Source organism: Acipenser ruthenus, chromosome 1, assembly GCF_902713425.1.
Source record: "Acipenser ruthenus chromosome 1, fAciRut3.2 maternal haplotype, whole genome shotgun sequence".
NCBI lineage: Eukaryota > Metazoa > Chordata > Actinopteri > Acipenseriformes > Acipenseridae > Acipenser > Acipenser ruthenus.
The window spans coordinates 118,507,035-118,522,458 of NC_081189.1; the positions used below are offsets into that span (position 1 = coordinate 118,507,035).

At 42.0% G+C, this 15,424-nt stretch overlaps 1 pseudogene; it reads left to right on the forward strand.

Annotated features, from left to right (window-relative positions):
- LOC117421123 (exocyst complex component 6B-like) overlaps positions 1 to 15,424 on the forward strand; it is a 186,964-nt pseudogene that overhangs the window by 83,337 nt on the left and 88,203 nt on the right.

Here is a 15,424-nt window from a genome sequence, read left to right on the forward strand (position 1 = left end):
AGGAGGCTCGGTTATGTTTTGGGGCTGCTTTGCTGCGCCTGGCACAGGGTGCCTTGAATCTGTGCAGGGCACAATGAAATCTCAAGACTATCAAGGCATTCTGGAGCAAAACATACTGCCCAGTGTCAGAAAGCTCTATCTCAGTCGCAGGTCATGGGTCCTCCAACAGGATAATGACACAAAACACACAGCTAAAAGCACCCAAGAATGGATAAGAACAAAACATTGGACTATTCTGAAGTGGCCTTCTATGAGTCCTGATCTGAATCCTATCGAACATCTATGGAAAGAGCTGAAACTTGCAGTCTGGAGAAGGCACCCACCAAACCTGAGACAGCTGGAGCAGTTTGCTCAGGAAGAGTGGGCCAAACTACCTGTTAACAGGTGCAGAAGTCTCATTGAGAGCTACAGAAAACGTTTGATTGCAGTGATTTCCTCTAAAGGTTGTGCAACAAAATATTAGGTTAGCGGTCCCATCATTTTTGTCCATGCCATTTTCATTTGTTTTATTATTTACAATATTATGTTGAAAAAAAAATCAAAAGCAAAGTCTGATTTCTATTAAATATGGAATAAACAATGGTGGATGCCAATTACTTTTGTCAGTTTCAAGTTATTTCAGAGAAAATTGTGCATTCTTCGTTTTTTGTGGAGGGGTACCAACAAATTTGAGCACGTCTGTACATTTAAAAAAAAAAAAATAGTGCTCTGCACTATTTACAACAGCTAATGTTAGCAGCGCTGTGACTGCAACAGAAGATGCTGGGCAGTTTAGAGACTACAGAAAGTGGTTAATTAAATATAGACTAGGTAGTTTTTTTTTAATTCTCTATTAATTAAATTATATTCAGACGGTTACAAAGTATCACAGTACAAAGTATCACATTACAGAATATTACATTACAGATAAGAGCAGTTATAAATTACTGTAAAATCAGTAGAAAATCAAATCAAATTCAAATAAGAGCAAAGTAATGAACAGAGTAAGGTTTGCTTGGTTTCTTGAAGCTTCTTAATTGGAAAATAATAAATAAATACATTTGCCTCTCTATGCTCGGCAGTTAGTCCTTAAGTTTGCCCCCTTACTTTTTAACAAAGTTAGGCGCCTATGATTGAGACACAAAATGATTGGACTATTGCTTGTGACATTGATTAAACACTGAATTGTTTTGCTTTGTTTACTGCTTTTAGAATGAAACACTCACCTATAGGTACCTAAACTGACTCAGTGTTACTGAATAAGAAAGGTTACTGGTCCAGAACTAATCTATACTCAAAATTAGTATAATTTAGATTTGTGTTATTATACAGTTAAATCAACTGTTAATGCAAAAGCTCTTTTTTTACAGTTGGTTATTATAAACATTGAAAATGATGGCAAACTTCTTAAATTAGGTCTTTGAAAATGGTTCTTGAAAAGTCCTTGAAGTTTGTATTAGAAAAACTCTATGAACCTTGTATTTACGACATCTGATTGCGTTAAGCAGAGGCTGTATATGATTTTTGCAGCTGAAGTTTTATAAAATTATTATGTGAATTGGGCATACATGTAAAAGGTTTGATCAGTAACATTTCAAAAACTATGTTTGTTAACTAGCCTCATGTGTGATTTATCAGGTTGATCCATCTGGTAAAATGACAAGTAAGTGAAGTCATTTCTGAATTTCTTTTTCTACAAAGTCAAGTTTAGATTTCCTTCTGAAAGTGGTCCAAAATGGCTCAGAATGCATCTGAGAGCATCTACAATTCCAGAGCGTGCGTGTGTGCGTGCTTGCGTGAATGCGTGTGTGAGTGTGTGTGCGTGTGTGCGTGCGTGTGTGTGTGTCTCTGCATGTGTGTACTGGGTTCTTACATGTCTCTTTTTTCACGATCTGAAGGACGCTCGGCACACGGCTGAGGAGGAAATCTACACCAACCTGAACCAGAAGATTGACCAGTTTCTGCAGCTGGCTGAATACGACTGGATGGCAGCGCAGGGGAGCGATGAGGCCAACGACTACCTGAGTGACCTCATCGCTTTCCTTTGCAGCACCTTCACAGTCTTTACACACCTGCCCGTGAGTACCCTCCCTGCCTGCTGCTACCTGGCATAGAGAATGGAATGGGTTGCCTACCTAGCCATGTCGCTGATACCGAATCACTGGGATCCTTTAAGAGCTAACTTAAAAGTTTAAGATCAATCAGCTACGAGACTGAGCACTGATGAGCTGAACGGCATCCTGTCGTTTGTGAATTTCCTCATGTTCTTTTTTTTTATGAAAGTCAACAGAGCTGAGAGAAAGTAATTTGAAACTCGTCTATGATGCAGAAGAAAGCTTTGGAAACCAAAGCGCTTAATCAAAACCAAATTTATGCAGAAACAAAAACATCTGAGCACTCTCATCTCTCCAGCTTCCAACGTACTTCTCAGTGCTGTTGGTCGAAACGCATTGGCCCTGAAGTTTTTCTGCATGGTTTTAGTGCTTGTTCTATTTCATTCATTTAACATTGTTTTCCTTAGTATGTGCTGCCAGCAAGAAACGATTATTAATGTAATCGATTAATCTATCGATCGTTGCTCTGATTAATCAATTATTCAGATAAACACCAACACCTCACAAAGTTAGGTGCCTGTGATTGAGACACTGTTGCTTGTGACATAGCTAGCAAGTTGACCGGTTTTCAACAGATGTTTATGTACCCAGTACAATATATGTCTCGATGATTGCACTTGCTTTGCTTTTCTATTTCAGCAACAAAAAATACTCAACTCTAATTTCTAAACTATCTAAAATAGAGTATTACATAAAGAATACTCAGCATAGTATCCTAAATAATGCATTGAGACCATTAAACATACCACAAATGAACTTTATAATTTTACAAGCAGAAACTGTTTATTTTTAAGTTGACCACTTCATAAGACAAAAAACTATGTATGTTAATTTTTGCTTTCTGATTTTTTTTTTTCTAACACGAATGGAATGACATGAAAAAAAATCATTTTCTTTACTTGTAAAACAAAACAAAAATGGCATTTTCAATTACTGTTTCCAGCACACGCCCTCCCAATCCTCCCAACCCCCCCCCCCCCCCCCCCCCGATCACTATTTTATACGTCAGCGCTTCGATCTGATTGTCAGCTTCACAAAGCAAGGACGTTTTCCTCCTCTATTTCCCCTTGGACTGCTCCTCCAAGCTCATTAGTCAGATAGTGCTAATGGTACCATTTCAAACCTCGGTCGCGACTGGGTCAGGCTTGGGACACGGGTCACTGTGGCCATGAGTGGTGCAATAATGCTCTACTTATCTGGCAGTGAAAATAGGTCATTACCTCCCTGATAAAAGTAAGAAATAAAAGCTCTGGAGAAACAAGTTGTAATCAACCTGATTAGGGACAGCATTGCACAATTTGTCTAAAGTAGGGCTTGAACCTAATTTGACCTGGACAGTTCTCTCACAGTTCCCAATAGTTGAAAAGCTCACTGATACGTACAGTATGTCGCACATTTTCCACTTCCTTTCAAATTGTACACAGGTGATCGTTGCTTCAAATTTCATTATCTTAGTTTCTTTCATATGTAAATGTATGTATTTGTTTATTATACTGTCCCATTATTGTTTGTAATCATTCTTAAAACAATTTCTAATATCTCAATATAATTTGTTTTGGATGCATGGCTTGTGCTATGGGGTTGTAAAGGTTACTAACAGTTGACATCAATATATCTAGAGGACTGCTTATCCAGTTGTGATGGAAATTAAAAGGGTATTGAACATATTTGCGTCCTGGGGATATAAAAAGTGGTTGTTTGCCTGCTGTCTGTCTGTCTGTATGTCTGTGTGTCCTACTCCAAGTTTTTACTTTTATCTAAAGAACCACTTACCCCGTTGTGATTAAACTTGGTTAGGACATTCTTTACCACAAGATACTGAGATTATCAAAATGCAGGGATGGACAGTGTGTTGCTGTATGTTAGTATTTAGGTTCCTGCATGATAGTCGTCTGTGACAGAAACTGAATGGTTGGTGGTACAGAAACTTGGTGGTAAATATCCCTCCCGACTTGTGAGGGCACTAAATAAAGGGAACAGAGTACCCTGGACTGGTTGGCCTGACAATTCATTCCCAGGGTTAAAAGGAAGTCAGTCATCTAGAAAGGGGGCGGAACTCCAGTACACTAACTCATCGACCTGGAAGGGAAACGATGTGGCAGCCGCTGATTGGAGGAGTGGTTGCAAACATTTACCAAGGGGTCATGAGTGATGGTTCTAATAGGGGACAGAGCGACGTGATCTGTTCCTTCGTTTATGGTTAAGGAATGACCCGGAAGGACCCGTGTTTATGTATCGTACCGTGAATGTTTGTTTGTTTTGCCTCTAATTGTTGATTGTTGTTATTAGTAGATGGCTATCACGTTCCTGAGCTGTCGCCAGAGGCCAGCACAAACCCAGACATCACTACACTTGTATCACAATATATATTGTATTTGCAGCACAAGCACTACAGCACGTACCCAGGACTGGTGACCGTATTTGTATATTGTGTGTGTACATTGACTGTGTTTATTATTTGGGACTGCAAACCCTTTATTTGCAACAATGCAATACACATTGCTGTGCATTGCCTGGGATTATTGTTTAATGTCACCAGACCTGGATTACAAAATAAATCACTTTGATTGGATTATCACTGTCTGTCTCTTCCTTGCGCACCGCATCACTCCTACAACTGTACCCTGCGAACCACTTTGCCACATCGTCACACTTGGGGACAAGACCTTGGTACACAGCTGTAGTCTACGATTCTCTCTGGCAGGTTCAGTTAAAACCATTTCAGCGTGGTGTGCAGGAGGTCCCCACTTCAAATCCCGTCTCAGACACTGACTCATTGTCACTCAATTAAAAAAAATAATGTAAAAACGTAATAGTTGATAGTTTTTAAGCGAGGATGTTTAATTTTACTGTAACCATTAAAATATATAGTATATAAAATGTAATACACTGTTAGCATTTTGGGTGTTTGCACTCATGAACAAAAGCTAATAAATAATGTTAGTATGAAAGTATAAATCATTTAAAAAAAAAAAAGTTTTCATCAGTTTTCGATCTGCTGATTTTTGACATGCTTGGCAAACGTGTTAACCTCTACACTATAGGCTCCAGTTCCATAGTCCAGTAGAGGGAGAGCAGAGGAACAAAATAAGACATTTCTAACTTGAATAGAGGCTGAGGTATCAGCAAGTAAAATTTAAGGGAGGTACCTCACACTGCTGCCCCGGGAAGTGCTGTCTGTCTCAGGCAAACCTCTCCCGAGGTCTCGGCGGTGGCTGTCCACATTCTGTTTTCACCAGAACAGCTGCTTTTCTCGTCAAACAGAAAAACATTTTGGAGCTGGAGACTTACCAAAAAAACCCAGAAAAAAACCCAATTTTTTAAAATTTTTTTATTTTCACTATCTGGATCTCGGAATCTGCATATCCGAGCAGAACGAAATGGCCCACATCAAGAGATCTAACCAAAGGGACCACACATCCACATTTTCATGCAAATCCTTTCAACCGGGGTCAAAGGTAAAGTACAGAAGTTGGGGTTTAATATTTTGTCTTGCGTTCACGGGACGCACAGAATGGAAAGGGACGCAGACGTGCATATTCAGAGTAATCTATTATATAAAATACTTGCTTGTTTAAAAAAAAAACTGTTCTGCAATATAACAGCATTGATTAAGGTACACTCCACTCCTGTAGGTGGCAGTAATAAGCCTCAGATTTAGCTTTGCAGCAATATTAAGGATGTTTACTTTTAGGCCCTGTCCACACTACATAACCGATCTCAAGAACCGTACTCAAACACATTTTCATTAATCCAGCTCAAACTGTAGCATCCACACCGAAGTACTATTTCATGTTTAGTCTGGCCTAATGCATACACACACATTAATGCTATTACAATAGTTTGTTTACAGTTCCTAGCAGCGCAATGAACATTGGAAATTAATACGGTAGTATCCCACCATGCACTGTATTTTTGTTTAAAAATAATGTGTTATGCCCCATATTAACAGAAGTCCATATTGCTAAGAAATAAAACAAGTATTTTGGAAAAAGTAAATGTGAACACACACACACAAGCAGGACTTGAAGTTTTCAGGTCAAAAAAGAAAAAACTCTACAATGCATTAGTAAGACCTCACCTAGAATATTGTGTTCAGTTCTGGTCACCTCGTTACAAAAAGGATATTGCTGCTCTAGAAAGAGTGCAAAGAAGAGCAACCAGAATTATCCCGGGTTTAAAAGGCATGTCGTATGCAGACAAGCTAAAAGAATTGAATCTATTCAGTCTTGAACAAAGAAGACTACGCGGTGATCTGATTCAAACATTCAAAATCCTAAAAGGTATAGACAATGTCGACCCAGGGGACTTTTTTGACCTGAAAAAAGAAACAAGGACCAGGGGTACCAAGATAAAGGGGCATTCGGAACAGAAAATAGGAGGCACTTTTTTACACAGAGAATTGTGAGGGTCTGGAACCAACTCCCCAGTAATGTTGTTGAAGCTGACACCCTGGGGATCCTTCAAGAAGCTGCTTGATGAGATTCTGGGATCAATAAGCTACTAACAACCAAACGAGCAAGATGGGCTGAATGGCCTCCTCTCATTTGTAAACGTTCTTATGTTCTTATGTTCTTATGCTTCTGCAAAAATTACAGAGCGAATTAAACGTAATGCTGAAATGACCACTGTTGTGCTTGAACCAGAGTTCATCATTTTACCCACAAAGACAGAAACTTCAAATGCAAATCCCAGTAAGTCTGGGCGACAAGTACCGAGCTATTAAGGAACACTGCACAGGACTTAGCAATGCAAAGCTTCCAGGCACGACACCTTCTAATGTGTCTGTCAGCTCAAAAGAGCCACATTTCTGTAACACCTGCCGATAATCCTGCAGGCTCCCAGTGCTCAGACAGTGTTGGCTTGTCAGGGGAATGGGGTAATCCAATCCCAAACAACCTGCTGAAAAGGGCTAAATGATACTTCATGATCAGACTTCAAGTGCAAGTTCAAACTGTGTCACAAACACAGGTCTGTTGCTGCTTAAGTGGTGTTGTCAAGCCGGTGCGTGCCAGAACGTGGTGGAATGCGTCAGAGCGCCAGTTCTTTAACTGATTGAACTATTATTATTATTATTATTATTATTATTATTATTATTATTATTATTATTATTATTATTATTGTTATTATTATTATTATTATTGTTGTTGTTATTATTATTATTATCATTATTATTATTATTATTGTTATTATTTATTTCTTAGCAGACGCCCTTATCCAGGGTGACTTACAATTGTCAGAAGATATCACATTATTTTCACATACAATTACCCATTTATACAGTTGGGTTTTTACTTGAGCAATCTCGGTAAAGTACCTTGCAGTGTCCCCCACCTGGGATTGAACCCACGACCCTCCGGTCAAGAGTCCAGAGCCCTAACCACTACTCCACACTGCTAATATCATTTTCTAATGGGCATGCTGCTGAAAATAACCCCTTTAGTCGGATTTCTTACATGAGGTGGTTGATCACAAGGGGTGTGCAACCCTCATTTCTGTCCCCGCTGTAACTGTGGTTTCATATGGAGATTTTCGATTTACTAACTCAAAGTTGCAGCAGGGACATACATTACAGTTGCACACCCCTCGTGCTACTTTACTAAAACCCCTCAGTATTTTCAAAAGCAGTCCCTACCAGTGGTTGAAGGACATTGGTTAGTAAGCCAGATAAATGATCTAAGCAGTTATACATCATCAGCTCATTTAATAATACATTTATAGATGCTTGTTATGGGATCCCTAAACTAGCGTGACCTATGAAAAAGCATAACATGGTGAAGAATATAGAGAGGATACACTATGGTTCTATTAATCAATGAGCGAGGGGAGGCATAAATCAACACAAGTTACTCACAGATAGATTGTTTGACTTACCCACTATTATTATTATTATTATTTACTTCTTAGCAGACACCCTTATCCAGGGCAACTTACAATTGTTACAAGATATCACATTATAGATTATTTCACATTATACAGATATCACAGTAAAATAGGGGGCAGATAAGAGCAAAATAAAGCACATTTACATGAAGGGTGATAGTGTCCCAGGATACAAACAGAGGAGTTCTACAGGTGCTGTTTGAAGAGGTGAGTCTTAAGGAGGCGCCGGAATGTGGTCAGGGACTGGGCAGTCCTGACATCTGTAGGAAGGTCATTCCACCACCGCGGAGCAAGGGTGGAGAAGGAGTGGGCTCTGGAGGCAGGGGAGCGTAGCGGAGGTAGAGCTAGTCTTCTAGTGCAGGCGGAGCGGAGAGGTCGAGTGGGGGTGTAGGGAGAGATGAGGGTCTGGAGGTAGCAGTCTGGTCAAGGCATCTGTAGGCTAGTACAAGAGTCTTGAACTGGATGCGAGCGGTGATCGGGAGCCAGTGGAGCGAGCGGAGTAGTGGAGTAGCGTGGGCGAAGCGAGGCAGAGAGAACACCAGGCGGGCAGCAGAGTTCTGGATGAGCTGGAGCGGACGGGTAGCGGACGCAGGGAGGCCAGCCAGGAGGGAGTTGCAGTAGTCTAGGCGGGAGAGTACCAGGGCCTGGACCAGGAGCTGGGTAGCATAGTTGGTGAGGAAGGGTCGGATTCTTCGGATGTTGCTCAGGAAGAATCGGCAAGTGCGTGCCAGAGTGGAGATGTGCTGGGAATAAGAGAGGCAGGGGTCCAGGGTGACTCCAAGGTTCTTAGCTAAGGAAGAGGGAGAGAGTGTGGTAGATTCCAGAGGAACAGAGATAGAGAGATCAGAGGAGGGGGAGGAGGAGGAGGGAAAGAAAAGGAGGTCAGATTTAGAGAGGTTGAGTTTGAGGTGATGCGAGTGCATCCAGGAGGAAATAGCAGACAGACAGGTAGAGATACGGGTGGAGATGGTGGAGTCAGAGGTGGGGAAGGAGAGGAAAATCTGAGCATCATCAGCATAGAAATGGTATGAGAAACCATAGGATGCGATGAGGGGGCCCAGGGAGCGGGTGTAGAGAGAGAACAGGAGAGGACCCAAGACTGACCCTTGGGGGACTCCAGTTAAGAGTGGGTGAGGTGTGGAGGTTGCTCCACGCCAGGTTACCTGGTAAGTGCGGTTGGAGAGGTAGGAGGAGAACCAGGCCAGAGCAGTGCCAGAGATCCCCAGGTCAGCAAGAGATGACAGTAGAATAGAGTGATCAACAGTGTGACAGACAGGAGGGCCGTTTCAGTGGAGTGAGCAGAGCGGAAGCCAGATTGGAGAGGGTCAAGCAGAGAGTGGTTGGACAGGAAAGCAGAGAGCTGGCGGTGTACAGTCCGCTCGAGGGTTTTGGAGAGGAAGGGTAGGAGGGAGACAGGACGGTAGCTCTGGAGGGAGGTGGGGTTGAGGGTAGGTTTTTTGAGGAGGGGAGTGATAGAGGCTTTTTTGAAGGCAGAGGGAAAGATGCCAGAAAGTAGAGAGGTGTTGAGGAAGGAGGAGATGAAGGGGAGTAGAGCAGGAGCAGCAGCTTGAAAGAGGTGAGTGGGGAGGGGGTCCAAGGCACACGTGGTGGGTTTGTGACCCTGGAGCAGGGAGGAGAGGTCAGAGTCTGAGAGGGGCAAGAAGGTGGAGAAGGAGGGCAAGTGAGTAGGTGATGTAGTGGGTGTAGGGGTTGGAGCAGGAGGGGGTGCGGGGGAGGGAGAGGTGTTAAAGAGTTTGCGGATATCTGAGATTTTACAAGAGAAGAAGGAGGCAAAGTCATCAGGGGAGAGAGGAGGGAGGAGGAGGGGGGAGGGTTTAGGAGGGAGGAGAAGGTAGAGAATAGTTTATGTGGGTTTTTAGTGGAGGCTTGGATTACAGTTTGGAAATAAGCACATTTAGCAGAGGAGAGAGTAGAGGAGAAGGAGGAGAGGAGAGTGCGGTAAAGGTCTAGGGCAGCAGGGAGTTTGGTTCTCTTCCATTTCTTTTTCAGCAGATCGCAGTGTGATTCTTGCCGAGCGGAGCGCAGAGGAGAGCCAGGGATGGGGAGGGGAGGGGCGAGCAGGTCGGGAGGTGAGGGGACAGAGGGAGTCGAGGGAGGAGGTGAGTGAGGAGAAGAGGGTGGAGGTAGCAGAGTCTACGGAGAGTTGTGAAAAGGAGTCGAATTCAGTATCTGGTCTGTATGGGACATCTATTTAAGAGCATCAAATATATTTTGAGTGAGAGTAGACCATTTGGCCCATCAGTGCTCGTTCTTCGTAGCTGGTTGATCGCAAAACTTAGTCAAGTCGTGCCGTAAGGGATCCCAATGATTGAGCAAACCATTTCATACCGTCACCACCCTCTGTGTAAAGGGGGGTGAGGGTGGTGGGTCTCTTGTAAAAGACACCCCCCTTCTTCAGGAGTATGGAAATGCTTGCATTACTATGTCTGCCTGTGTTCCATACCTGCCACATGGTTAAATAGAAAGGTACAGACTCTGTGTTCCAGGAGAGAGAAAAGAAAGATAGAAAAGCTGGTGCCCCCAGCACCCATTTTATAGTTTGCCTAGTCTACAGGAAACTAAGCAATTCAGCATATGGTGCTTGGTGAAAGAAAAAGAGAAAGATAGTTTTGAAAAATTAGTGGACAGGGATTGTTACCCCCCCCCCCCCCACCCCCCCACCCCACAATAATAGTGTACAATTCAGTGGGCTGTCATGCTTGTTTGGCTTCCAGTCGGAGAATGTCTGAGTTGCCTGTGTCCTCATACCTGCTAAATGAGATCTGGGAAGAGAGGACATTCTTTCTTTGAAGGAAAAGGGGCCGAGGGGGGTACTCCGGTGGATATAGTTTGGAGTACAAGGCATTACACCCGCTAGGAAAGTGCAGGAGATGATGGTGTATTTGACACAATCACTGCAGTCAGAATGGAGAACAGGGGGAGGGGGTCCATAGTGGCCTGTCTATTCTATTAGAGGCTCGTACTACAACACCAATTTAAGCCCACTTTATTAACTCACGAAGAGTTAAAGAGACAAGCCTGGTAATTACTCCCTGAGCCTGAACACCCTGAGAGGTACAGCATGACCAAACACAATGTGCTTCCTGTATTCCTGCTTTATTTAAACCTAATGATCCCCCACTGGGTATGTGGTGGAGGCGCCTTACATGCTGATGTCACCCATTTACCTAAATACTGTAGATAGAGAATCAATTATCCATTTCGGATGAAAATTGGTTAGTGGCAGGGCTACTAGAACATTTATTCTCTTGATGTAGCTTTAGGTTAGAGACTTCCCTTCCAGTATTATGCACAGAAAAGGGACTACATCAATTGTGCTCCAAACTCAGAATGTCAGTTCTTATGGAGACTATTCTGGTGATGGGTTGCAAGAGCTGTTCATTTTGAGCCCTAAATCTGGTTCTTTTAAAGTGATGAAAAACACAGAATATGTCCAGAGCTGCATTATCTTTATCAGCCCAGCACCAGAATTGTGGTTCTTATACCGGTAATATCTATAGGAACACGCATTCTAAGTGCACAGTTGCAGGGGGAGTGCTATTATGTAACACGCTGCTAGCAGTAAAAAATTAATTGTGATGGTAATTTAGCTAATTTTAGAAAATATTTGTCATTGAATTTATTAGTATTTCTAAATTTGGAAAATGGCTACAACCCAGGTTGGTGATGAAGTGCATTATTTATGCATTACTGTGTAAAGTGATGCCTCCTCCTGTCATCGCAGGGTAAAGTGGCGCAGACTGCCTGCATGTCTGCCTGCAAGCACCTCTCCACATCCCTGCTGCAGCTGCTGCTGGAGTCCGAGGTGAAGCAGATCTCCATGGGAGCTTTGCAGCAGTTCAACATCGACGTCAAGGAGTGCGAGCGTAAGTACTGTCCCAGTGTCCCAACATCCCCAGAGCTATAGACAAAGCAGGGACCCAGCTGATATGAAATACAAGACTCCCACTGCAGAGCAGTTTCATCCATTCCTGGTTTTACTATGAGTTCAATAAGACATACCTAAGCTTGTTACCAGTGCACTTGGGCTAATCAAGCACATATTAAAGTTTATTTAGCAGACGCCTTTATCCAAGGCGACTTACAGAGACTAGGGTGTGTGAACTATGCATCAGCTGCAGAGTCACTTACAACTACATCTCACCCGAAAGACGGAGCACAAGGAGGTTAAGTGGCTTGCTCAGGGTCACACAGTGAGTCAGTGGCTGAGGGGGGATTTGAACCGGGGACCTCCTGGTTACAAGTCCTTTTCTTTAACCACTGGACCACACAGCCTCCTGCGAAGTCTGGAATGGGTGAAACTGCTGTGCAATCGCAGTCTTATTTCCATCCCAGTGGCAAGGACATGGAATTGTTTGTTTAGCTACAACAGCTACAAAGAAGATTTAAAAGAGTATCAGAAATTAGTAATGATGTTTGGAGCTCGGTGAGTCATTTTAGCAGATTTAGCACAATTTTGTTTTATTACGATTCTTGATTGTACAGAAGGCTGGGAAAGTCACCCAGTAATCCCAATGCAGTATAAATCTGAGTGAGAGTGACTGTCTTGGAAGGATGCTTGAGTATCTATCTCCTAATATACATTCCATTTCCAGTAAAGTAGATCTCGCTAAGCCCACCAGTCACCAGCAATTTTTCAAATTGTGTTTTTTCTTCCCCAAGGTTTTGTTGCTGATGCGTTTAAAAGGGAAGCTGTCTAGTTGAGGATAATGACCAGCACTGAAAGATGAATTTCCTTTGTTGACAATTTTGGACCGTGTTTTAACAATAATTACTCTGCCACTGGTAGGGTTATAACTGGACAGACAGACAGACAGCATAGCCGTCTGTTAGCCCAGCATCAAACTACTGCTTCAGTTATTTCTGTGTGGACATCTCAGTTTTCTATAAAATCCCTGAGGCCAGTTTAAACTAAGTAAATGGTATTGTTTCAGGCAGGCAGACCAAGAAAAACCTTTTTCATTACTAAAATGGTTACTGAACAATTGAGGCTAGAGAAGTAAAACAGTAATTATATACATATATATATATATATATATATATATATATATATATATATATATATATATATATATATATATATATATATATTTTAGCAGCTATATATATATATATATATATATATATATATATATATATATATATATATATATAGTGCCCTCCATAAATATTGGGACAGAAGTCAAAATTGCTATTTTTGCTGTACACTCAAGCAATATGTCACCTGTTATTTCTGGCTGTTTCAACACATATATGTTTTACCAGCTAAGAATAACAGCACTTTCAGAGTTCCATCCCCCCATTTTATGTGAGCATTAGTATTGGGACATTTGGCTCACAGGCTTTTCTAATCGATCAGGTGTTTCTGTTGCATTGATTGTTCACACATAAAAGAGCTGTGAATGCGTAGTCCCAGTTCTAGCCTTTGCTTTTGCCTTTGGAGTCTGCATTTGGTGTCAGTAGGCATAATCCAACATGAAGACTAGGGAGCTGTCTATGAAAGAAAAGCAAGCGATTTGGATGCTAAAAGAAAAGAGGAACTTAATTAGAACCATAGCACAAAAGTTGGGCATAGCCAAATCAACAGTTTGGAATGTCCTGAAAAAGAAAGAAACCACTGGTGTCTTCAGCAATCGGCAACGACCAGGTCAGCCAAGAAAAACAACAGCAGTTGATAACAGAAAAATGAGCTGTGAAAAACAACCTAAAATAAGAGTCAGTGAAATCACCAACAACCTCCAGAATGCTGGGGTGAAAGTGTCACAATCTACTGTTCGCAGAAGACTTCGGCAGCAGAATTACAAAGGCTACACTGCAAGATGCAAACCTCTGATCAGCACCAAAAACAGAAAGGCCAGATTAGAATTTGCTAAAAATTACAGAGATGAGCCAGTATAGTTTTGGAACAGAGTTTTATGGACAGATGAGACGAAGATGAACCTTTATCAAAGTGATGGGAAGTGTGGAAAAAAAAGGACCTGCAGATGATCCAAAGCATACCACCTCATCTGTGAAGCATGGTGGAGGTAGTGTCATGGCATGGGCATGCATGGCTGCCCCTGGAATAGGCTCACTCATCTTTATTGATGATGTAACGAATGATGGAAGCAGCAGAATGACTTCAGAAGTGTACAGAAGCATCTTGGCTACCAATGTACAAGAAAATACCACCAGACTCATTGGGGGCACTACACAATGCAACAGGACAGTGACCCAAAACACACTGCTTGATTCATGTGTCCTTCACAAAGACAAATCTGCCCGATTCCAGCCTTGCTGAAGCACCCCCAGATGAGTCCAATTTTCAGCTTTGCCCAACACCTGGTCGTCTAATGGTTAGATGGAGACCTGGAGAGGCCTACAAGCCACAGTGTCTCGCACCCACTGTGAAATGTGGTGGAGGATCGGTGATGATCTGGGGGTGCTTCAGCAAGGCTGGAATCGGGCAGCTTTGGCATGAATCAAGCCAAGTACAAGGTTGTCCTGGAAGAAAACTTGCTTCCTTCTGCTCTGACAATGTTCCCCAACTCTGAGGATTGGTTTTTCCAGCAGGACAATGCTCCATGCCACACAGCCAGGTCAATCAAGGTGTGGATGGAGGACCACCAGATCAAGACCCTGTCATGGCCAGCCCAATCTCCAGACCTGAACCCCATTGAAAACCTCTGGAATGTGATCAAGAGGAAGATGGATGGTCACAAGCCATCAAACAAAGCTGAGCTGCTTGAATTTTTGTGCCAGGAGTGGCATAAAGTCACCCAACATCAATGTAAAAGACTGGTGGAGAGCATGCCAAGACACATGAAAGCTGTGCTTGAAAATCAGGGTAATTCCACCAAATATTGATTTCTGAACTCTTCCTAAGTTAAAACATTAGCATTGTGTTGTTTAAAAATGAATATGAACTTATTTTCTTTGCATTATTCGAGGTCTGACAACACTGCATCTTTTTTTGTTATTTTGACCAGTTGTCATTTTCTGCAAATAAATGCTCTAAATGACAATATTTTTATTTGGAATTTGGGAGAAATGTTGTCAGTAGTTTATAGAATAAAACAAAAATGTTCATTTTACCCAAACACATACCTATAAATAGTAAAACCAGAGAAACTGATAATTTTGCAGTGGTCTCTTAATTTTTTCCAGAGCTGTATATACATATATATATATATATATATATATATATATATATATATATATATATATATATATATATATATATATGTCCAAGAAGTCAGGGGAAAGTCAGGTCAGCACCGCTGCTGCTGCTGGGTTTAGTAGCAGAACATGCTTTAGGGGAGAAGCTTCTGGTCAGTGCCCTGGTCTGCTCGCTTGTTAGCTGGCTGATACAGGCCTCTTTCTTCCAATGATTGTCACTTCATTGTTTTTGTGTTATCTACCACAATACACTACGAAGTAAGTAGCTT